This window comes from Meriones unguiculatus, chromosome X (assembly GCF_030254825.1).
Source record: "Meriones unguiculatus strain TT.TT164.6M chromosome X, Bangor_MerUng_6.1, whole genome shotgun sequence".
NCBI classification, from domain to species: Eukaryota; Metazoa; Chordata; class Mammalia; order Rodentia; family Muridae; genus Meriones; species Meriones unguiculatus.
This window is the reverse complement of record NC_083369.1, coordinates 72103761-72127875: the sequence shown is the minus strand read 5'-3', so window position 1 is coordinate 72127875 and position 24115 is coordinate 72103761. Positions and strand designations below refer to the sequence as shown.

General features: G+C 40.8%; 1 long non-coding RNA gene across 6 annotated transcripts in view; it reads left to right on the top strand.

Annotated features, from left to right (window-relative positions):
• LOC110539823 (uncharacterized) overlaps positions 1-13431 on the top strand; it is an 89437-nt gene extending 76006 nt beyond the window's left edge. For 3 of the 6 annotated variants that reach the window (XR_009588505.1, XR_009588503.1, XR_009588501.1), the window contains one exon: positions 10551-13430. This is a non-coding gene — a long non-coding RNA (uncharacterized LOC110539823). Of the gene's footprint in view, positions 1-10550 lie in introns of all 6 variants that reach the window. The other 3 variants (XR_009588502.1, XR_009588504.1, XR_002475907.2) reach the window with 3 other exon arrangements.
• The last annotated feature ends 10684 nt before the right edge of the window (positions 13432-24115 follow it).

The following is a 24115-nucleotide window of genomic DNA, read 5'->3' as shown; positions in this document are numbered from 1 at the left end:
GCCCAACAGTTGCCCATCCGGCTCAGCATCTGCTTTGATAGTCTGAAGGGCAGAGGCTTTCAGAGGCCCTCTGTGGTAGGTTCCTAGGTTGTTTCCTGTTTTCTTCTTCTTCTGATGTCCATCCTCTTTGCCTTTCTGGATGGGGATTGGACGTTTCAGTTAGGGTCCTCTCTCTTGCTTAGTTTCTTTAGATGCACAGGTTTTAGTGGGTTTGTCCTATGTTGTATGTCTATATGAGTGAGTATATACCATGTGTGTCTTTTTGCTTCTGGGACAACTCACTCAGGATGATCCTTTCCAGATCCCACCATTTACCTGCAAATTTCATGATTTCCTTATTTTTCATTGCTGAGTAATATTCCATTGTGTAGATGTACCACAATTTCTGCATCCATTCTTCAGTTGAGGGGCATCTGGGTTGTTTCCAGCTTCTGGCTATTACAAATAAAGCTGCTACAAACATGGTTGAGCAAATGTCCTTTTTGTGTACTTGAGCCTCTTTTGGATATATGCCCAGTAGTGGTATGGCTGGATCTTGAGGAAGCGCTATTCCTAGTTGTCTGAGAAAGCGCCAGATTGATTTCCAGAGTGGTTGTACAAGTTTACATTCCCACCAGCAGTGGAGAAGGGTTCCCCTTTCTCCACAACCTCTCCAGCATGTGTTGTCACTTGAGTTTTTGGTCTTGGCCATTCTCATGGGTGTAAGGTGAAATCTCAGGGTTGTTTTGATTTGCATTTCCCTAATGGCTAGTGAGGTTGAGCATTTCTTTAAGTGCTTCTCTGCCATTCGGTATTCCTCTACAGAGAATTCTCTGTTTAGCTCTGTTCCCCATTTTTTAAGTGGATTACTTGGTTTGCTGCTTTTCAGCTTCTTTAGTTCTTTATATATACTGGATATGAGTCCTCTGTCAGATAAAGGGTTGGTGAAGATTCTTTCCCAATCTGTAGGTGGTCGCTTTGTTTCGATGACTGTGTCCTTTGCTTTACAGAAGCTTTTCAGTTTCATGAGGTCCCATTTATTGGTTGTTGCTCTTAGAGCCTGTGCTGTTGGTGTTCTGTTCAGGAAGTTTTCCCCTGTACCAATGAGTTCTAGGGTATTTCCCACTTTTTTTTTCAAGCCGATTTAATGTGTCTGGTTTTATGTTGAGGTCTTTGATCCACTTGGACTTCAGTTTTGTGCAGGGTGACAAGTATGGATCTATTTTCATTTTTCTACATGTAGACATCCAGTTAGACCAGCACCATTTGTTGAAGATGCTATCTTTTTTCCATTGAATGGTTTTGGCATCTTTGTCAAAGATCAGGTGTCCATAAGTGTGTGGGTTTATTTCTGGGTCCTCTGTTCGGTTCCATTGATCCACCATTCTGTTTCTATGCCAGTACCATGCAGTTTTTAAAACTGTTGCTCTATAGTACAACTTAAGATCAGGGATGGAGATACCTCCAGAAGATCTTTTATTTTAGAGGATTGTTTTAGCAATTCTGGGTTTCTTGTTATTCCATATGAAGTTGAGAATTTTCCTTTCCAGGTCTGTAAAGAATTGTGTTGGTAATTTGATGGGCATTGCATTGAATCTGTAGATTGCTTTTGGTAAGATGGCCATTTTTACTATGTTAATCCTACCAAGCCATGAGCATGGGAGATCTTTCCATCTTCTCATATCTTCTTCTAATTCTTTCTTCAGAGATTTGAAATTTTTTTCATACAAGTCTTTGACTTCCTTGGTTAGGGTTACTCCGAGGTACCTTATGTCATTTGTGGCTATTGTGAAGGGTGTTGTTTCCTTAATTTCTTTCTCAGCCCTTTTGTCTTTTGTATACAGGAGGGCTACTGATTTTTTTGAGTTAATTTTGTATCCTGCCACTTTGCTGAAGGTGTTTATCATCTGTAGGAGTTCCCTGGTAGAGTTTTTGGGGTCACTCACGTATACTATCATATTATCTGCAAATAGTGATAATTTGACTTCTTCCTTTCCAATTTGTATCCCCTTGATCTCCTTCAACTGTCTTATTGCTCTAGCAAGGACTTCCAACACTATGTTGAAGAGATATGGAGAGAGTGGGCAGCCTTGTCTTGTCCCTGATTTCAGTGGGATTGCTTTAAGTTTCTCTCCATTCAGTTTGATGTTGGCTATAGGCTTGCTGTATATCGCTTTTACTATGTTTAGATATGTGCCTTGTATCCCTGATCTCTCCAATACTTTGAACATGAATGGATGTTGGATTTTGTCAAAGGCTTTTTCAGCATCTAGGGAGATTATCACGTGGTTTTTTTCTTTCAGTTTGTTAATATGGTGGATCACATTGATGGATTTCCGTATATTGAACCACCCCTGCATACCTGGGAGGAAGCCTACTTGGTCATAGTGGATAATATCTTTGATGTGTTCTTGGATTCGGTTTGCAAGTATTTTATTAAGTATTTTTGCATCAATGTTCATAAGGGAGATTGGCCGGAAATTCTCTTTCTTTGTTGAGTCTTTGTGAGGTTTAGGTACCAAGGTGACTGTGGCTTCATAGAATGAATTTGGTAATATTCCTTCTGTTTCTATTTTGTGGAATAGTTTGAAGAGAATTGGTGTTAGCTCTTCTTTGAAGGTCTGGTAGAATTCTGCGCTGAAGCCATCTGGTCCTGGGCTTTTTTTGGATGGGAGACTTCTGATGACCGCTTCTATTTCTTTGGGGGATATAGGTCTATTTAGTTGATTTACCTGGTCCTGGTTCAGCTTTGGTAAGTCAAATCGATCAAGAAAATTGTCCATTTCATTTAGATTTTCAAATTTTGTGGCATATAGAGTTTTGAAGTAAGTCCTAATGATTGTTTGGATTTCCTCAGTGTCTGTAGTTATATCCCCCTTTTCATTTCTGATTTTGTTGATTTGGGTGGTGTCTCTCTGCCTTTTAGTTAGCTTGGCTAAGGGTTTGTCGATCTTGTTGATTTTCTCAAAGAACCAGCTCTTGGTTTCATTGATTCTTTGAATTGTTTTATTTGTTTCCAATTGATTGATTTCAGCCCTGAGTTTGATTATTTCCAGCCGTCTACTCCTTCTTGGTGTGTCTGCTTCTTCTTTTTCTAGGGTTTTTAAGTGAGCCATTAGGGTGCTTGAATGAGCTGTCTCGAATTTCTTCTTGAAGGCACTTAGTGCTATGAACTTTCCTCTTAGCACTGCTTTCATTGTGTCCCACAAGTTCGGGTATGTTGTGTCTTCATTTTCATTGATTTCTAGAAAGACTTTAATTTCTTTCTTTATTTCTTCCCTGACCCAGCTGTCATTTAGTAACAAGTTGTTCAGTTTCCATGTGTGTGTAGGCTTTTTGTTATTTCTGTTATTGTTGAGGTCCAGCTTTATTCCATGGTGATCAGACAAGATACATGGGATTATTTCAATCTTCTTGTATTGGTTGAGGCTTGCTTTGTGACCTACTATGTGGTCTATTTTGGAGAAGGTTCCATGAGGTGCTGAGAAGAAGGTAAATTCTTTTGTGTTTGGGTGTAAAGTTCTGTAAATGTCTGTTAGGTCCATTTGATTCATGACCTCTGTCAGAGACATTGTTTCTTTGTTTAATTTCTGTTTGTTTGACCTGTCCTTTGTTGAGAGTGGGGTGTTGAAGTCTCCCACTATTAATGTGTGTGGATCTATATGTGCTTTAAATTTTATCAATGTTTCTTTCACAAATGTGGGTGCCCTTGTATTTGGGGCATAGATGTTCAGGATTGTGATGTCTTCCTGGTGGAATTTTCCCTTGATGAGTATGAAGTGTCCTTCCCCATCTCTTTTGATTAATTTTGGTTGAAAGTCTATTTTATCAGATATTAGAATGGCTACTCCTGCTTGCTTCTTGGGTCCGTTTGCTTGGAAAGTCGTCTTCCAACCCTTTACCCTCAGGTAATGTCTATCTTTGTGTCTTAGGTGTGTTTCTTGTATGCAACAGATTGCTGGGTTTTGTTTACGTATCCATTCTGTTAATCTGTGTCTTTTTATTGGAGAGTTGAGTCCATTGATGTTGAGAGAGATTAATGAGCAGTGGCTGTTAGATCTCTTGATTTTGATGTTGGCTGTGGTCATCAGGTTGTGTGCTTGGTTGTTTTTTGTTTTACTGAAGTGAGGTTATTTATTTCCTGTGTTTTCTTGAATGTAGCTAGCTTTCTTGGGTTGTATTTTCCCTTCCAGTGTCTTCTGTAATGCTGGATTTGTTTGTAGGTATTGTTGAAATTTGTTTTTGTCATTGAATATCTTGTTTTCTCCATCTATGAGGACTGAGAGTTTTGCTGGGTATAGTAGCCTGGGCTGACATCTGTGTTCTCTTAGGGTCTGCATGATATCCGTCCAGGCCCTTCTGGCTTTCATAGTCTCTGTTGAAAAGTCAGGTGTGATTCTAATGGGTTTGCCATTATATGTTATTTGGCCTTTTTCCCTTGCAGCTTTTAGTATTTTTTCTTTGTTCTGTATACTTACTGTTTTGATTATTATGTGGCAGGAGGATTTTCTTTTCTGGTCAAATTTGTTGGGTGTTCTGTAGGCCTCATGTATTCTAATTGGCCTCTCCTTTAGCTTGGGGAAATTTTCTTCAATGATTTTGTTGAAAATATTTTCTGGGCCTTGGAGAAGGGAGTCTTCTTTTTCCTCTATACCTATTATTCTTAGGTTTTGTCTTTTCATATTGTCTTGCATTTCTTGGACGGTCTGTGTCAGGAATTTTTCAGATTTAACATTTTCTTTGACAGATACATCGATTTCTTCCATTGTATCTTCTACACCTGAGATTCTTTCTTCCATCTCTTTTAGTCTGTTGGTTATGCTTACCTCTGTAGTTCCTGTTTTCTTCCCTAGATTCTTCCTTTCCATTATTTCTTCCATTTGTGTTTTCTTTAATTTTTCCAATTCTATCTTCAGGTCTTGAGTTGTTTTGTTTACTTCCTTCACCTGTCTGATTGTACTTTCCTGTTTTTCTTTTAGTTCCTTCAACTCTGTTTCTATCATTTCATTCAGTGTTTTAAGCATTTCCTTTCTAAAGGCCATAAACTGTTTGGCTGCAGCTTCCTCTATTTCTTTACGGATGGCAATATTCTGTTTGAGTTTATCTTCCTCCATGTCTTTACGAATCTTATTTGTTTCCTCTGTTATCATCCTCATGAGCATACTTGTTAGGTCATCTTCTTGGATTTCAGTTATGCTGGGGTGTCCAGGGCTACTTGCCCCTGGGTAACTGGGTTCTGGAGATGCCATATTGCTCTGTCTTTTGTTGCTTGAGCTTTTACACTGGCCTCTACCCATTGTGTTATCTTAGGAGTTTGGGGTTATTTTCTGGTGGTTCCTGGGGATCCTGTGGTGGAGAGAATCCCCTTTGCAGAAAGCTGGTTTTTCCTGAAGGATGTCTTCTCAGCTTTTTGGGTATAGTCCCTGGATGGCTGGTGTTTTTTCAGGAGTTGCTCACCTCAGGGATATAGACCTGAGTGGTAACTGTGGTCTTTGTTAGTCGAGAGGATTCTCCTCTCACCCAGGGAAGGCCTGAGGGCAGCTGCCCTGTTTCTGAGTTTCTTGTTGCAAATTTAATGATCAGCTGCTGTGACCCAGTTGGACATCAGGCGCGCCTCAACTGTTTGTGCTTGTGTCTGGAGCACAGCTGAGTGCTGGCGCCTCGGCCCCACTAGACTGCTAGACTTTTTCTAGGGAAGGATTGGGTGATTTAGATCAGTACAGTTTTCTTCCTTCCCCGTGGATTCTCTGGAGACACGGACTCCTAGTGTCTTTTTTTTTTTTTTTGCCCTGGTGCACACTGCTCAGTGTCCGCCAGCTGGCTGGCCGCAGAAATTTGCCTGTGCCTGGAGCACAGCTGTGTGATGGCGGCTCAGTCTCTGCCAGCTGTCTGGTGCGCAGAAACTGCCTGTGTCTGCCTTTGCGGCTTTTGGGAGCCTGAGAGGCTCCCTAAGCTGGGTAATTTTCCAGGGACCTTTTCAGGTTGGGGGTGAGCTGAGAGCTCTGAGATCAGACCCGCCGTTTCTATCTCCGGCGGCGAATCAGGCGCGCAGGCAGGCAGGGCTCTGTGCCAGAACCTGGGTCCCAGGCTCTGGCTCAGGGCTGGCTCCTGGGGTGCCCGTGGAACCCGCCCGAGTCTTTTCCAGGGGATGTCTGGGTGACCTAAGGCCGGTCCCAATCGTTTCCTGTACCCTGGGGTTATCTCTCGACTGAAAATTCCAGTCTCTGATAGTGTGGTGCCCAAGGTTCAGTCTGGGACCGTGACTAGAGACACTGGCTTGTGGCTCTGGGCTGGGGCTGGGGCTGGTGGCCGGCAGCCAAGCCTCTGGCGGAACCGGGATCTCTTCCGCGGATTAGCCGGGTGAGTTAAAAGCTGATTGAATCCCCCACCGTGGGGTATCCTCTCACCTGGGAAACACAATGACTGTGTTTTATGGCCGAGAGTTCTGATTGCTGTTCACTGTGCTGATCCTGCTGTGCTGCTGCTCAGAATGAGAGTCCTCCCGGCGCCGCCATCTTGCCCCTCCTGAAAGTAAAAGTTCTTACAGGTATGTTTGAGGAGCCAGAGCAACCATTCAAGGGGCTGCAAAGCTTTAGAAATTACTTAGCTCAAACCACCACAGCACCTATATCCATTGGCCACAGGCAGGTGGCCCCTGCTTAGGACAAATGTCCCAGTGCCCTCTCCTTCCTCCCTCAGAGCTCTCTGTCCCATGAAGGTGCTTCTGGGCCACCTAGGTGGGGGTTTCACCATGGCTCTCCAGATACTGCCTGGAGAACAAAACTCTGTGTCTCTAAAAACAAGAACAAGGCCAATCCATGTGGTGCATTCTCCCTCGATCTTCGGGATCCCAGGGCGAGCCAAGGCCCAAGGTTCCCAGGCTTATGGTTGCACACTCAGCAGGTAAGGGAGATGTTCCTGAAGTAGAGAGACCACTCAATCCACCAAGTCCTGCGGCAACAGAGAAAAAGGAGTTAGAGGATGAGGAGGTGGGAAATAAATTGACATGATTGAGGCTGGGCTGTCCTCGCCCAGTGGGTGGATTAAGTTAGATAACCTAGACATCCCTTCCTGCAAGAGTCTCAAAGGGGCGGGGATTGAAAGGCCTGGGAAAGCTAAATGGGTTTCTAAATGCCTTATCTTGAGGACTTGCTGAGAACCTGTTTGGTTCCATTAAGTTTCTAAAAGAACCACGTAACAGAAAAGTAGCCATACAGGATTCTCAAAAGTATTTCAGGGAAAATCAAGCTTAAATAAGTTTTAAGAACCACAACCCTATGGGTGTTTTGCCTACATGTCTGTGTACCACATGCATTCCTAACCACCTACAGAGATGAGAATAGGGCCAGAGAAAGGGCACTAAAGCCCTAAGAATTGTAGTTATAGATGGACATGAGTTGCTATCGAAGTGCTGGGAATTGTATCTTGGTCCTCTGGAAGAGCAGTGGTTGCAATTAACTGCTGAGTCATTTCTCCAGCAGAGCATTAGGGTATCCACAAGTTCTCCTGGGCAGCAACCAGACCAATGGCAATAGCCTGAACTGATTGGAAGATCTCTTGGACCATGAAACCACAAATCTCAAAGGAAAGTTTCACACACCTGGCAACAGATTTTTCCTTCAAGGGCAGGGCATTATTCCCCACAGTGGAGTAATTTCAATTAAACTATGTGTACATATTTTACATGTGGGTTTTTGTTTGTTTGTTTGAGACAAGATTTATCCCTGTAACTTTGGCTGCCCTCAGACTCATTCTGTACACCAGGATGGCCTGGAACTCACAGAGATCCACCTGCCTCTGTCTTCCAATTCTTGGCATTGAAGGAGCATACCACCACCACTTGGCTATATATGTATTTTTAAGAAAGATTATAAATAATAGGTCTGTTTATGGTTTTTCAAACATCCATATTTATCCCTTCACTCTTGTGCTGGTTTACCTGCCCTACACTTTGCCCTACCATTCCCCTCCCCACTTAAATCTACCTCCCATTTTCCCTCCCCTCTTCATAGCATCTGTATTCTACTACACAGGCAAGAAAACCAAAACCAGATATTCGTTATTTATGTGTGCTGTTTTTTTTTATTTTAAGTTAGCAGAGAAAATAATGGCTTCCATTATGACATTTTCATAGATGTGTGCCATTTTACTTTGTTCACTCCTCTCCCCTCACTATACCCCCACACCCCTGACTGCCTCTTTCTATCATTTTGGTCTCCTACTTCCACTCCTAACTCCCATTCAGTTGAAAGCAGCCCATTCTACTTAAAACTCCTTCCATGAATGTTCTTGAAATCATTAGTCATATGATTAAGATTCACATGTGTGAAACAACCCAAATGTCCATTGCCTGATGAGTGTTTAATCAAAATGCTTAGTCCTTACCTTGTCTACATTTCATTGTTTCTGTTCATTTGTTTATTTATTCATTTATTTATTTGTGCTCTGTCTTAAGAGACACCAGAAGAGAAAATAAGACTCCATCACAGATTGTGAGCCACCATGTGGTTGCTAAGAATTGAACTCAGAACTCCAGAAGAGCAGTCAGTGCTCTTAACCACTATGCCATCTCTCATGTGCCCATTTTATTGTTTCTGAAACAAGGATTCAAAGAATAGCCTGAGATGGCTTGAAATCCTCAAGCTGGGCCTTGTTAGCCTGTGCCACCACGCCCAGACTTAGGCAAAATATTAATGTTAAATTTTACAATGTACTTGAAAGAGGAAAGAATATTGCAAATCCCTGATCAGTCTTTACAGAAAAGGAAGAGGGAAGAGCAGTGTACAATGTGATATGATGCAATCAAAAGCCTCAACTGCAAAGTGTTCTCACTGAAAAAACAGCCTGATATTTCAAGGCATCGGTTTCACTGTATTAACTCAGAGTAACCTGAAACTCACAAATGCCTCTGCTTTCCGAAGGCTGAGATTAAAGGCATGTGCCACCATGCCCAGCTCTTCATTTTTTTTTTCTTTTAAATACTTTTATTTTCCTTCTTTTCAGTGACAAAATGGAATTGTTTGTATTTGGTCGGGCCATGTTTTTCACATCACTACCACATTCGTCCTTAGTCCCACACCCACATAAGATGCTTTATTCCTACAAAAATTGTGATGACTGGAAGTTCAAGAAGGAAAGAATGATGTATTTGTTTCATATATAGTATTATTTAGTGATTTTGAGAACTGTATAAAAAATGTATACTTTCAAGCAAAATTATCATGGTACTCACTTCAGGTAAAAGAAGTATTCCAATCCCAAGCCTAAGCTCAAGCATAGATGCAAACAGAAAAAAAAACAAACAAACAAAAAAACAAGAAAACAAAAGTGCACAACTCAGATAATACTGCATGATACACTTTGTGTCATGTTGTGCTGAGTGCTGCAAGATAACAAGTACCTTGTCAGTCAGTACAGGGGAAAAACAAACCCACAGGCACACTTTTCTTACAAATTCACCCATTCCCTTTAACTCCGTGTATCTCATCTGCCAAGACAATAACTTATTTTCATATGTGAAAATGAGCCAAGCATTAGTTTCTCGAAGTGTGTGTTTTGTGAACACAAGCAAAACAGTTTGGAATGGATAAGTTTTATGATTATGATAATAAAATTCATAATATTTCTTTCCAAGCAGAAATCTCAGCATGTGGAGAGCCTTGGGTTTGGCTCCCAATATTACAAGAAAATATTTAAAATGGATTTTAATGATATGCATATTTGCACATATCTCAAGTAGGCTTTCTTCTAAATTTCTAAACTAACATCTTCCTACATGTTCTTGAAGAAGCATTCATACATACGTAAAATTTTCATTAGGCAGTCTACACTCTCGAACTGATCAACTTCTTTCAAGGGAGCTTACATTTGGAGTGAATATGTAAAAGAAAAGGTTGTATCTTGACATAGTGGAAACCCATAGTTATTTGTTGTTTAAACTGGTCTGTTACCCCATTCAACTGAAAAGTAATAAAAGTCTGGAATAAATAGCATGGGCCCATTGTGTTTCTCTGCCTACAATATGTTGTCATTTCTAGTGCTGGGATTATAGGTGTGAGCTGCCATGTCTGCCTTGGTCATTCCTTTTCTAGAACTTGTTCATTTTTTAATTACTCTATTTCCATTTTCAAGTCTATGAGAAGTCAGTTCTCCACTTGGTCATCTTCCAATGGAACATTCCAGAATGTTTTCTCCTGAACTCATAACAGAAAGAAGGCATTTATGAAAAAACAATATGATATATTTGGAAAGGGAACTGAATTAGATATGTTATAAGTAACACTCAGTGTTCGTTCAACAGCAGGGATTGAAAATTCAAGGCTTCTCTCATACAAAACACACATTCTACTATTCAAATCATCACCTTCAACCTCCCAACACTAGATTCATGCATCCCAGGCTGGCCTTAACTCCCATTTATAGCTGAGGTTCGTTTTGAACTCCTGGTACTCTTACTTCTACTTCCCAAGTGCTGAGATTACAGGTATGTATTGCCCTGTCAGCTATAATTTTTTAAAAGTTTTTATTGTTTTAAATTATGTGTTTCTGTCTGTTTGTCTGTCTGTGCATAGGTATGTGCACATGCATGAAGATACTTATGGAGACCAGAAGAGAATGTCTAAAACCATGAAGCTGGAGTTACAGGGTTGTAAGCTGCTAGATTTGGATGCTAGGAACCAAACTCAAGACTTTTCTGAAAGCACAGTAAGTACTTTTAACCACCAAACCATTTTCCAGAGCCCAACCTTCCTTTTTAAGACAGGGTTTGGAATGGGCTGGTATTCACTGAATATGTTAGGTTGTCTGGAAAGTAAGTCCCAGGGTTCTGCAGATAAAATTCTGGGGTTCTGTTACACAGAGAAACACTGCTTCAAAAAACTGAAGCAACAACAAAAAAAGCTGTTTTATGAATGGCTGGGGAGATAAATCTGGGTGTTGTGCAAGTTTGTAATCCCAGCACTAGGGAGGCCTCTAGCTTGCTCAACCTACTTTCTTCTAGCACCCAGAACCACAAGCCCAAGGGTAGCACCACTTGCTACAGGATGAGACCAAGAGCATCAAACATTAAGCAAGAAAATGCAACACAGGCTTCCTCACAGGCCAATCAGGTGGCGGCAGAGAAACACTTAAAGAAATGAGACACTTAAAGAAATGCTCAACCTCATTAGCTATCAGGGAAATGCAAATCAAAACGACCCTGAGATTTCACCTTACACCCATCACAATGGCCAAGATCAAAAACTCAAGTGACCACACATGCTGGAGAGGTTGTGGAGAAAGGGGAACCCTCCTCCACTGCTGGTGGGAATGTAAATTTGTACAACCACTCTGGAAATCAATCTGGCGCTTTCTCAGACAACTAGGAATAGCACTTCCTTAAGATCCAGCCACTCCTAGGCATATATCCAAAAGAGGCTCAAGTACACAATAAGGACATTTGCTCAACCATGTTTGTAGCAGCTTTATTTGTAATAGCTAGAAGCTGGGAACAGCCCAAATGCCCCTCAACTGAAGAATAAATGCAGAAATTGTGATACATCTACACAATGGAGTATTACTCTGCAATGAAAAATAAGGAAATCATGAAATTTGCAGGTAGATGGTGGGACCTGGAAAGGATCATCCTGAGTGAGTTGTCCCAGAAGCAGAAAGACACACACGGTATATACTCACTCATATAGACATATAATATAGGATAAACCTACTAAAATCTGTACACCTAAAGATACTAATCAAGAGGGAGGACTCTGGCTAAAATGCATAATCCCCATCCAGAAAGGCAAAGAGGATGGCCATCAGAAGAAGAAGAATATGGGAAACAAGTTAGGAGCCTCCCACAGAGGGCCTCTGAAAGGCTCTGCCCTGCAGACTATCAAAGCAGATGCTGAGACTCATAGCCAAACTTTGGGCAGAATGTCAGAATCTTATGAAAGAAGTGGGAAATAGTAAGGTCTGGAGAGGACAGGAGGTCCACAAGAAGAGCAACAGAACCAAAAAAATTGGACACAGGGATCTTTCTTGAGACTCATACTCCAACTAAGTACCATGCATGGAGATAACCTAGAACCCCTGCACAGATGTAGTCCATGGCAATTCTGTGTCCAAGTGGGTTCCATAGTAATGGGAACAGGGACTGCTTCTGACATGACCTGATTGGCCTGCTCTTTAATCACCACCCCCTGAGAGGGGAGCAGCCTTACCAGGCCACAGAGGAAGACAATGCAGTCCAATGCAGTCACTCCTGAGGAGACCTAACAGACTAGGATCAGAAGGAAGAAAAAGAAACCCTCTCCTACCAGTGGACTTGGGGAGGGTCATGTGTGGAGAAAAGGGAGGAAAGTAGGGATTGGGAGGGGAGGAGGGAGGGAACTAGAGGGGGGATACAAAGTAAATAATGTGTAATTAAAAATAAAATAAAACACACAAAAAAAGATATTCTTTTGTCTGTTCTGTATAATATAAATTTTCTCAAACTTTAGTATTTCATTTGTGTTCTCTTTTATTCTACAGATTATAAAACATACATCAGCTGGGTCAAATATTTATAAATTTAGGGTTTTTTTTCCCCTCTGTGGGGCACTGGTGGCACATTCTCTTTAATTGCAGCGCTTGGGAGGCAGAGGCAGGCCTGATCTACAGAGTCAGTTCCAAGACAGCCAGGGCTACACAGAGAACCCTTGTTTCAAAAAAAAAAAAAAAAAAAAAACATAAAGAAAAAAAGGAAGAAAGAAAGATAGAAAGAAAGATTCTGTCACTCTCCAAAAGAAAGAAAGAAAGAAGAAAGAATGAAAAAAGAAAGAAAGAAAAATTCTGTCACTCTCCAAACCCATGTGGTAACTTACAGCCATTGGTAGCTTCACTTTCAGGGGATCCAATGCCATCTTCTGACCTCTAATAACAAGAAATATAGTTTACACACATACATACATGCCAGCAAAACACTTGTACACATCAATAAATAGACAAACAAGTATATAAACATAGTAAACTACAATTCTTGGGACTAGAGAGATGGTTTAGCACTTAAAAGTCTTTGTTCCTTTATAAAGGTTCTGAGTTTGATTTCCAGCATCCACATTGGCTCTAGGCCATCTGACTCTCTCTGTAGGCCTCTGATGACACTGCACATGTGTTACATGAGGGCGCTGCACATATGCTACATAGCCACATTTGGCTCCATCTATGTATGCACATAATACTTTGTAATAGTAAATCTTAAAAACATTGTTCCTTGTATTTGTGACTAAAAAGTATTACATGCTCATTATAAAAACTCTCCAAATTGGCCGGGTGCTTTGGTGCACACTTAAGAAGCAGAAACAGATCTCTCTGAGTTTGAGGCCAGCCTGGGTCTACAAAGTAAGTCCAGGACAGTCAGAGCTACACAGAAAAACCCTGTCTCAGAAAAACAAACAAACAAAAAGAACTCCCAAAATGTGAAGGTGATATCAAAGAAAAACAAATACTGATGAAATCTATGACTCATGATACTCATTTTTGCCCCTTAGTTAGTGTGAATATGCACATGTGTATGCACACACACAGAGGCTCGATGAAAAATCAGATTTTCTACTTCATCAATTTTGTCTTATTATTGCCATATAGGGCCTCTCAGTAAACCTGGAGCTAGTCCCAAGAATGTTCCTGTTTCTGTTAGTATTTATTTAAAAATGATGCCATGCACACAACCAATATTAAATCCTGAGGTTTATTGGATGGAGATAGAGAGAGAGAAAAAGAGAGACATGGTGGAGGGAGGGGGTACCCCCACAGAGAGAGGGGAGAGCAAGAGAGTGAGAGTGTAAGAGAGTAAAAGAGAGACAAAGTGACAGGTTGGTCCTTTCATGGAGCAATTGAACCATACCTGCCCGATGTGACTACCTGGCAGAGGACACATGATGACATCATATGTTCTTAAGCAACCCAGAAGCAGGCTGCCTAAATACTAACAGTTTCTACTTGAAAAGCATAGAGGCATGTGGCCATACCTGGCCTTTTATTTGCCTACTGAGATTGAACTCAGGTCATCATGCTTGTCCAACAAGTGGTCTTACGCGCTGAGCCACCTCTCCAGCCCCTCTTGATGTTCACATTAAATATTTGATATTTCATATTCAACAGAAAAAAAAATGATTAGAAATCTTCCCCTCACAGCTTTTCTCTATAGCACTGGAACTTCCTTTGAAGACCAGGCTGGCTTCAAACTCAGAGATCCACCTGCCTCTGGTCTCTCCCTAGTGTTGGGAGTAAAGGTGTGCGTCATCACACTTGGGCTTGATTAACAGTCTATCATCTATCTATCTATCTATCTATCTATCTATCTATGAGCTATCTATCTGTCTATCTATGTATCTACCTATTTTTCTATCTATGTATCTATACATCTGTCTATGTATATATGTATCTTGCATCTATCTGTGTATCTATGTATCTATCTGTCATCATCATCATCTATCTATCCATATGTCAATCTACCTATCCATGTTTGTGTGTATTATTTGGGACTGAACAAGAATTTTAATTCTGAACTACATCCTTCACTCTTAAAAAAAAAAAAAAAAAAAAAAAAACCACTTTGACTCAGAGTATGGCTAAGTTGCCCAAGCTGGGTTTGAACATTCTATTCTCCTGTTTCTACCTGCAGCATAGATCGAGTTATAAGTTTGTCCCACCAGGCTAAGTTATTAAGTTTAATGCAAGTATCTCATCCATGCTGGTCTACAAATGATTCTGTTTATTTTTTATAATTATTGATAGCATATATATCTATATACCATTAAAATTTTACATCTTATTCTGTGTAACTGTACTGAGAACTGTCATGTTTAATTTATACCTCAGTGTTGCAAGATATTTAATCACACTGTGAACCTCTAGATTTTGTACTGGAAAAAAAGTGTTTCTTTTGTGATATGGCTCAGTCCTAGCACATAACTTTAATCCAAGAGCTTTCTGTAAGCAGGATTAAATAAAGCCCACCATAGGTCAAAGGGTGGAGCAAGCAACCAGTTGACAGGGTGTGAACAAAAGAAAAATAACATAGAGAGTGAGAGAAAGTCCAGAGGATGGATAGAGAGATACACAAGAAATAGAATGGAAGGACATTTAGTTTGAAGGGTTTTTTGAGACAGCATGGAGAAAGGGATTTTTTTCCTTCTGGGACACTGGCTAAGTAGGAAGTACAGCTGAATGTTTTCCCTCCCTCTCTGAGCTTGCAGGCTTTCACCCTAGCACTGGGCAACTGAGTCTTGGTAAAATCAAACATTTGGGATTTATTGTTTTCTCACCCCCTCCCCTTTTGAGATTGTGTTTCTCTGTGCATAGCCCTGGCTGTCCTGGAATCACTCTGTAGACCAGGCTAGCCTCGAACTCACAGGGATCCCCTTGCCTCTGCCTTCTGAATGCTGGGATTGAAGGTGTGAGCCATCACAGACCTGCTGGGATTTTTGCTTAGACACAACACATCTTTACATTAGTCCCTGCATCTTTACATTTCCTTATTATTTCAATATGCCATTTAAAGAACTAATATATTGCTTAGCATTTAATTTGAGCAGGATGAATACTCTTTCTGCTCTAATAGGTTGACTGCCTGATTCAAAGAGGAATCTAGATAACATTCTCATGTTAGAGATAGTTACTGAGGGGAGCTGTGTTTGTGTATAGCAGACTAGAAGTTATAAATGAGAACAATGTTCAAGCCTGATGTTCCTCTGTCAATGCAGAAACAGCTTCTGCTGGGAAGATAGATCATTTGGTAGAGTGCTTATCAAGTATACAGGAAAGTATGGGTTGGATTCCCAGCACAGCATAAATAAAGCATGATAGTGCATGGGAGGTAGAGATAGGAAGATCAGAAATTAAAGCTTATCCTTAGCTACATAGTGAGTTTGAGGGTAGCCTGGACTGCTGATAAACTAGCCTGCCTCCATCTGAGGCTTAAAAGCCATCTTATAATAAAGATGAAATAGGTTCATTCCTGTTTATGATTAAACCTCTGTTTCTCAAAGATTGGGTTATGCCCCTCCTTTAACCTAATACCTGTTCCAGGAAATGACAACCATGCCTTTTGTTTTGTTTGTTTGTTTTTTGTTTTGCTTTTAAGACAGGGTTTTCTCTGTGATTGTTGGCTGTCCTGGACTCCCTTTGTAGACCAGTGTGGCCTCTAACTCACTGCTATCTGCCTGCCCCGCTTTCCTGAGTGCTGGGATTAAAGGCATAAGCCACCATGCCCAGATCATGCCCTTGTTTTAAAAGGTTGTTATGACTACTTGTTATTATAACTACCTTCTTACAAACACCTTGTAATTGTTATCATACAGGCAATTCCACTAGCCTTCTCTCAGGGACTGAGTAATGGTTACATCATCACCTGCTGCAGCTGCCAGGTGTGCCAGGTGTGTGCTATGTCTAAAAGGATTTGCCCATCACTCCAGCTCTCCTTCTGTGTTCTTTGTGCCCCATTCCCTTCCTCTCTGCCCATATGGCTCTGTTTACCATCTGTCTGCCTGTCTGTGTGTCTACTCCTCAGCCTCTACACCTTCCTTCCCCAAGTACTCACTCCTCTCTTTCTCCAATAAACCCTCTTTACACCAGATCTGTTGCAGGGCATAATTTTCCTTGGCCTGGGCACACCAAGGATACCTTTTCACTGCATTATATCTCATAACAGCAATCCAGTCTTTGTTTCAGGAGATAATTATAGCTAACTTGTTATGTTTGTGTTTTGCTCCTGTAACCCCACCTATGTTGCTCACCAAATCCCCCATTTGGAAAATGCCTAACCTTGTGCTATAAAATCTTTGTCTTCTTCAAGTCCAGTGATGACCTCCTGAACCCTGCCTTAAGGAGAGGCAGCCTGTGTACAGGAATTAAAAAAAAAAATACAAAACAAAACAGAAAACAAAAACAAAAACAAAAAAAATTTTTCTCCTCCCATATTTGGGATTAACACTACATAGCTCACAGAGTTCCAACTGCCTATGACTCCGGAATGCTGGGATTAAAGGCGTGCCCCACCACACCTGGTTTATAGGCTCCGTTTTTATTTAATGACATTCTAAGTCTTCGGGTTGGTGGAAGGTTAGTTCATTCCAAAAGGATTTAAAAAATAAAATTTTTTTAATTTTTAGTGGCACTTGCCTGTAATCCCAGCCCTACATTACTTTGGTAACTTTCAGTAGAAACTAATAAGCTTTCATTTACATTTGTATTTTATTTTATTTCCAGAATCAAGCATTTTATAATCTATCATATAGAGGAGACTTACATATTGTATAGGATTTTAATTTTATTTTTTTAATTTTTCAGAAATATGAAATCCACTATGGAATATTTTACACTAACATGAAGAAGAAAATGTGTTTCTAAATATGCATATATATCTTCTAATGTAAAGTGGCTGCTGTATGTCAGTCATGCAGAAATTTCTCTTCTGATATATTAACTAGTAACTTAAACAGGTAATAAAATTGAAGAAACTAAAAAAATATTGTGATAAAGATGCTGAAGTGTAGTTCTTCACAATTGATGAGTTCTGGAGAAGGGTTGGGGGTGTGGAAGGGGGAGGACACAGTTATCTTTAAGAGACTGGCCACTTGAAGTTTGACCATGTTCTAGTGAGTATATGGGCAACACAAATTGGACTTTTTGCAGGGGAGAGGGCACAAGGATAAGAAAGTGACCTGGGTAAAATAGGAAACGAATGTGATAGGGGTGCACTCCCAATTAATGAATACAAATATTATGTTGGAAGAAAAACAGACAAAAGTCAAAAGCCTTTACTCTGCAGGTTTCCTGGACTGACATAAATCTAAATGGTTGTTGGCAAAGTTAGCCACGAGTGTGGGGTTCCTGTGGTATAAATCCCATTGCTCTCTCCTTGGTATAAAAGAATACTTAGGAGAGCTAGAGAAATGGCTCAGCAATTAAGAGCAGTGACTGCTCTTCCAGAGGATCAGGGTTCAGTTCTCAGCAATCATGAAGTGTCCCACAATCATGTGTAGCTCCTGTTTTTGGCCTCTGTATGTCTCAAGTACACAGATATATGTAGACAAAACACTCAAACACGTTGGGGTTGGGGGGCTGAGGGAATGCTGAGGGATGAGACTGTAGTGAAGTTGGTACAGCACATGGTCACAGAGCCTTGGGTTGGATCCCCAGTGGCAAGTAAACAAACTTATAATTCTACTACTTACAGGGTACAGGCAGAGAAGTTCAGAAGTTCAAAGGAGTCCCAGTAATTTAGAGGTCAGCTTGGGATACACGAAACTTTGTCTAGATAAATAATGTGTTTGTATGTATGTGTGTGTTACAGGGGTTTGGGGGGTCTGGAGAGAAGGCTCAGTGGTTAAGAGCTCTGGCTGCTCATCCTGAGGATGGAGACTCTGTTTTAAGCATCCACAATGTGACTCACAACTGTGTGTAACTCTAGTCTTAGGGGACCTGACATCTGTTTTTTAGTCACTGTTGTCACCAGGCACATACACCATATGCAGACATGCATGTGGGTAAAACATTCATGCACATAATATATGTGTTGTGCAATTATTTAAGTTTTCTGTATTTTTTTTCTTTTGCAAGTATTTTTTTCAAATTTTTTATTAATTACACTTTATTCACTTTGCATCCTCCCACAAGCCCCTCCCTCCTCCCCTCCCAATCCCACCCTCCCTCCCCTTTCTGCATGCATGCCACTCCCCAAGTCCACTGATAGGGGAGGTTCTCCTCTCTTTTCTGATCCTAGTCCACCAGTTCTCATCAAAAGTGGCTGCACTGTCCTCTACCGTGGCCTGGTAAGGCTGCTCCCTCCTCAGGGGGAGGTGATCAAAGACCAGACCAATCAGATCATGTTAGAGGCACTCCCTCTTCCCATTACTATTTCATTTGTTTGAATGTTATGCCTGTTGTATCTAAGTGCACCACAGGCATGCAGTTCCCACAGAAGCCAGAAGAGGGTATCATGCCCCTCTGATGGGACTGATGGTTCAGGCCTTTATGAGCTGCCACTTGTGTGCCAGTAAAGGAACTTTGTTCCTCTATAAGAGTGGCAAAAGCTTTAAACTGCTGAGCCATCTCTCCTGCTATGACCTAGCCTGCCTCCATCTTAGGCTTGACAGCCATGTTATAGTAAAGACAAACTAGGTTTATTTCTATTTACAATGAAACCTGTTTCTCAAGGATTGGGCCATGGCCCACCTCTAACACTACAAATGTTTCCCTAATGCCTGTTTTAGGGATGGCAACCATGCCTTTGTTTGAAAAAGCTATTATAACCACTTATTGTTATATGTGTATATGTGTACCTTACAACCACCTTGCAACCACGTCTTTGTTTTTAGGAGGTTGTTATGACCAACTTGTTTTTGTTTTCCCTTTTTTTTTTTTTTTTGAGACAATGTTTCTCTGTGTAGCCTTGGCTGTCCTGGGACTCATTTTGTAGACTAGGCTGGCCTAGAACTCACACTGAGGAGCAGCCTACCTCTGCCTCCCCGAGTGCTGGGATTAAAGGTGCACTTCCATGCCCAGTTGTATGACCAATTTGTTATGCTTAAATAAGCCCCACCATTTGTTCACCAAATCCCCCATTTTTTTGAAAGCCTCTACTCCTGAACTATAAAAACCTTCTCTTCACCCTGTATATTGTTGACCTCTTGAATCCTGAGGGAAGCAGCCTGTGTACACGGTGGTAAAAAATAAAAAAGCTTAGTTTAATTAATTGCTTGCTTTAATTAATTCCACCATGATGATTTGGATCTGTGGTCTTTCTCCTTGATTCTTTGGAATTAACACAGCCCCTCCTCAGTTTTCTGTATATTTAAAACGTGTCCATTGTGTCATTAGTGTGACCCTATCCCAACAAAACAACAAATAATAATAAATAAAAGATCCCCAAACTAAAAAATTTAGTTTTTTTCTTCAGATGCATCCAACCAGGTGAGAGAATCCACTCTGGAGGCTGCCACATTCTGTATGACTGTAAATATGAAAATTTGCAAAAAGACAAAATCATTGAAGCAGCTGCCAGGCAACAGTGGGAGGTAATGCACAAAGTAGAGAGGACTTTTACAACAGTGAAACTATTCTGCCTAAGGTGACAATATTGGATGCATGGCATTATGTGTTTGTCTACACCCGTAGACTGTACATCATTAAGAATATGGGCTGAGGATGGAACTCAATGGTAAAGCTTTGACCCACTATGCCTGAAGCTCTGGTTTCCATCTCTGAAAGAGCAAAAAGTAAAGCAAAAAACAAACAAACCTACTCTCTAAAGTAAAGCATGCCCTCATGTGATAATGATGTTTTAGCAAGTGTTTATTGACTATAAGAGGCATCTTCTTCCAGTGTGTAGTAAGAGTAAGGTTGTATGTGTGGGGTCAGGAATAAATTGAAAAATTTTATCTTGTCTTCGTTATGTTTATATTGCTGTGATAAACAACAAGATCAAAAGCACTTCGGAGAGGAAGAGGTTTATTTCAGCTTATAATTCTCAGGTCACACTTCATCACCGAAGGAAGTCAGGGCAGAAACTTGGATGCAGGAACTAATTCAGAAGCTAAAGAAGAGTGTTGTTGTCTGTCTTGCTCCTCCTGGCTTGCTCAGTTGACTTTCTTATAGCACTCAGGTCACCCTGCCCAAGGGTGACACAGCCCACAATGGGCTGGGCCCAACCCTATCAATCACCAATTGAGAAAATGTACCACAAGAATTGTACCAATCTGGTGTGGCTATTTCCTCAAGTGAAGTTCTTTCTTCCCAAATGACTCTAAGTTGTGTGAAATTGGCATAAAACTAGCCAGCACCATTCTATTTAGGTTTTTTGTTTTCCTTGAGGCAGAAGTTCATGTAGTGCATGCTGGTGCAGTGAACAAAAACCTTAAACTCTTGGTCCTCTCTATTTACTCCCCCAGGCTGAGAATACAGTTACGTGACACCACACCTGGCTGTTATTCCTGTTTAATATATTTTTTCTATTTACTTGTTTTTCAAATTAATTTATTCTTTGGCAATTTCATATATGTAATAACATGTTTCTGGTTCCACTTGCCATTTTACCTTCACTCAAGCTTCCTCTATTTTCTTTTCTGAGATAGGGTCCCGTGTATCCCAGGTTGACCCCTAATTTGCTAACAGATTTTGCTAACAGCTGCCAACAAAACTTTTTGTTGTTGTTATTTACTTTTTCGAGACAGGGTTTCTCTGAATAGCCCCGACTGTCCTAGAACTCAGTCTATATAGACTACGCTGACCTTGAACTCTGCCTCTCAAGTGCTGGGATAAAAGATATGCACTAGCATGCCTGGCTTGAACTTTGTTACATTCATTGATTGATGTGTGTATGTGTGTGTGTGTGTGTGTGTGTGTGTGTGTGTGTGTGCGTTTGTGTTGTATCTATGTGTTTCTGTAGGTGTGTGCATATGTTTGTGTGAATTTGTAGAGGGCAGAGTTCCACACCAGATGTTTTCCTTTAGTTTTTGAGGCAGGGTGTCTCACTGACCTTCACTCATTCTGTTAGGATTCCTAACTAGTGAGTTCCAGGTGTTCAACTGACTCTGCTTCCCCAGTACTAGCATTATAGACATGTATCACTTTGCAAACATTTCTATGTTTGTACTGAGAACTGAAGTCAGGTCCTCACGCTCATGTTAGTGTTACAAGGGCTTTACAGACTGAGCCATCTCTTCAGCCTTATCTTAAACTTCTGACCCTCGTCTTTCTCTTCCAGTGATGAAATTATAAACTTGAGCCAACATGCAGTTATGTGTTACTGAGATGGAAACCAGACCTTAAGGCATTCTAGGCAAGTACTCTACTAATTGAGCTATATCTCCTGCTGTTCTTCTTCTTTTGAGATGGGAGTTGCTCAATCTGGCCTTAAACTTGCTATTTATCCCAGAGTCATCTCAAATTTGCAATCTTCCTCTTTTGAGAGCCTGCAGGTTTACATAAAAACCAGGAACTAACTGAGAGAGAGAGAGAGAGAGAGAGAGAGAGAGAGAGAGAAAATGCATCCTGCTCTCAAAGTTGCTATATTGCTGAGGATAACTGATCCTCCATCTCCTAAGTGCTAGTGTTGCAGGTATATGCCACCATGCTCAATTTATAAGGAGCAAGAGATAGAATCCAGAATTCCTTGCATGCTAGGCAAGCACTCTATCAACTGTGTTGCTTCTGTACTTTTGCATCATCTGGTACTAAGCTTTTTCCTTTAGTCATCCAGTTTTACATATATGTGTGTATATGTGTACAGATGCATGTGTTTGCATGTACATATGAAAACCAGGGGTCCATTTTGGCTGGTGTTCCTCAGATGCTGACTACCTTCTCTCTCTTTGGCTGAGAACTCACAGATTAAGCTAAATTGAATTGCCCAGCCAGTCCTAGGGACCCATCCATCTCTACCTTTTCAGCACGGGGAACGAAAGCACAGGCCATCACACCTCACATTGCCCTTACTTGATTCTAAGTCAGATGCTCATTGAGGTATTGACTGAGCTATCAATCTCTTCACACCCCTTTAAAAACCTTGGGGACGCATGCCTCTAATATAAGCACTTGGGAGGCACAGGCAGACAGAGCTCTGTGAGTCTGAGGCCAGCCTGGTCTACAGAGTGAGTTCCAGGATAGCCAGGGGTACCCAAAAAAACCCTGTCTTGAAAAAAAAATGAAATCCTTATTATCCCTAAAGATTTATCAAATTTTCTTACATAATTTTTCTTTAGTAATTGTGCTAACCTTTTAGATAGTATGCATAAACAAAGTTTTCTTTTTAAAAATTATTTTATTTAATTTTATGTATGAGTAATCTGTCTTCACAGACACACACACACACACACACACACACACACACACACACACACACACAGAAGAGGGCACCAGGTCCCATTACAGATGATTGTGAGCCACCATGTGGTTGCAGAAAATTGAACTCCAGAACTATGGAAATGCTCTTAACCACTGATCTACCTTTCCAGCCCCCTAACTTCTTACTTTTCTTTTCCTTTCCTTTTTTCTCTCTTTCTTTCTTTCTCTCTCTCTCTCTCTCTTTCTTTCTTTCTTTCTTTCTTTCTTTCTTTCTTTCTTTCTTTCTTTCTTTCTTTCTTTCTGAGACATAATTTCACTATGTTGCTGGGACTGTCTTAGAAATGTCATCCTTCTTTTGCCCCAGTCTCCCAAGTATTGTACCAACAGGTGTGTGTCACCGTGCTTATCAAACTAGTCATGTAACTAGTTTCTAAAAGGGCTGTACTTCATGTTATTAATCACGCAAAACCTTAAAAGGGAACCTTAACCCTCTGTGCTTCTTAGCTAGGGATAATGTTGTATACTAGGAAACAATAGGCTATGGATGGAGATAATTTTGGTAGATACAACCAGGAGTATGGCCTTGGCATCTAGTAGACAAGAGGCTACCTGATGCCCCTATACCAACCTGCAATGCTCAGGATGGCCCATCTTACCACCTCTCAGTTGTCCAGACTCAGTGACAACTGTAAAGAGGATAAAAAAGCTTGCCTTAATCATTTCTCAACTCTGACCAGTCAGATTCTCTCATTTCAGGATTTGTACATTAGAGAAAATTGAAAAGATTAAAACTGAACAGAAAGAGAAAAGAATACAGTGGATAAAATATTTTTTAGGGGAATGGGGATTGAACCCAGCATTTTTGAACGTTATGTTCTCTCCCACTGAGCTACAAACACTCATCCAAGGAAATCTGGTAAATTAGAGGAAACCATTAGACTTAAAATTTGTTTGTACTCTTCTTAGTCCCACACCTCTAAATCAGCCCTCAAAGCTCAAATTTAATACAAATTATTTTATAGAATATAACAGAAAAAGGAGAAAATGCAGGTCAACATTGGTATATCAGTATGGGGAAGAAGCACCAAGAGGAGACTCAAGGCAATTTGGTGAAGCATGCTTGCAAAACCAGCACTAGGGAAGCTGAAGTGTGTTGCTGGGTATTTGATCCCACTGTGAACCCGAGACTGTCTTGCTTACTGTTTCTGGTTGTGGTGTGGCTAAGCCCTAACACACACATTTAATCCAAGAAGTTTCTGCTTGAATTAAATAAAACCAGTTATAGATCAAGAGGCAGAGAAAGCAACCACTTGACAAGAAGGGGACATAG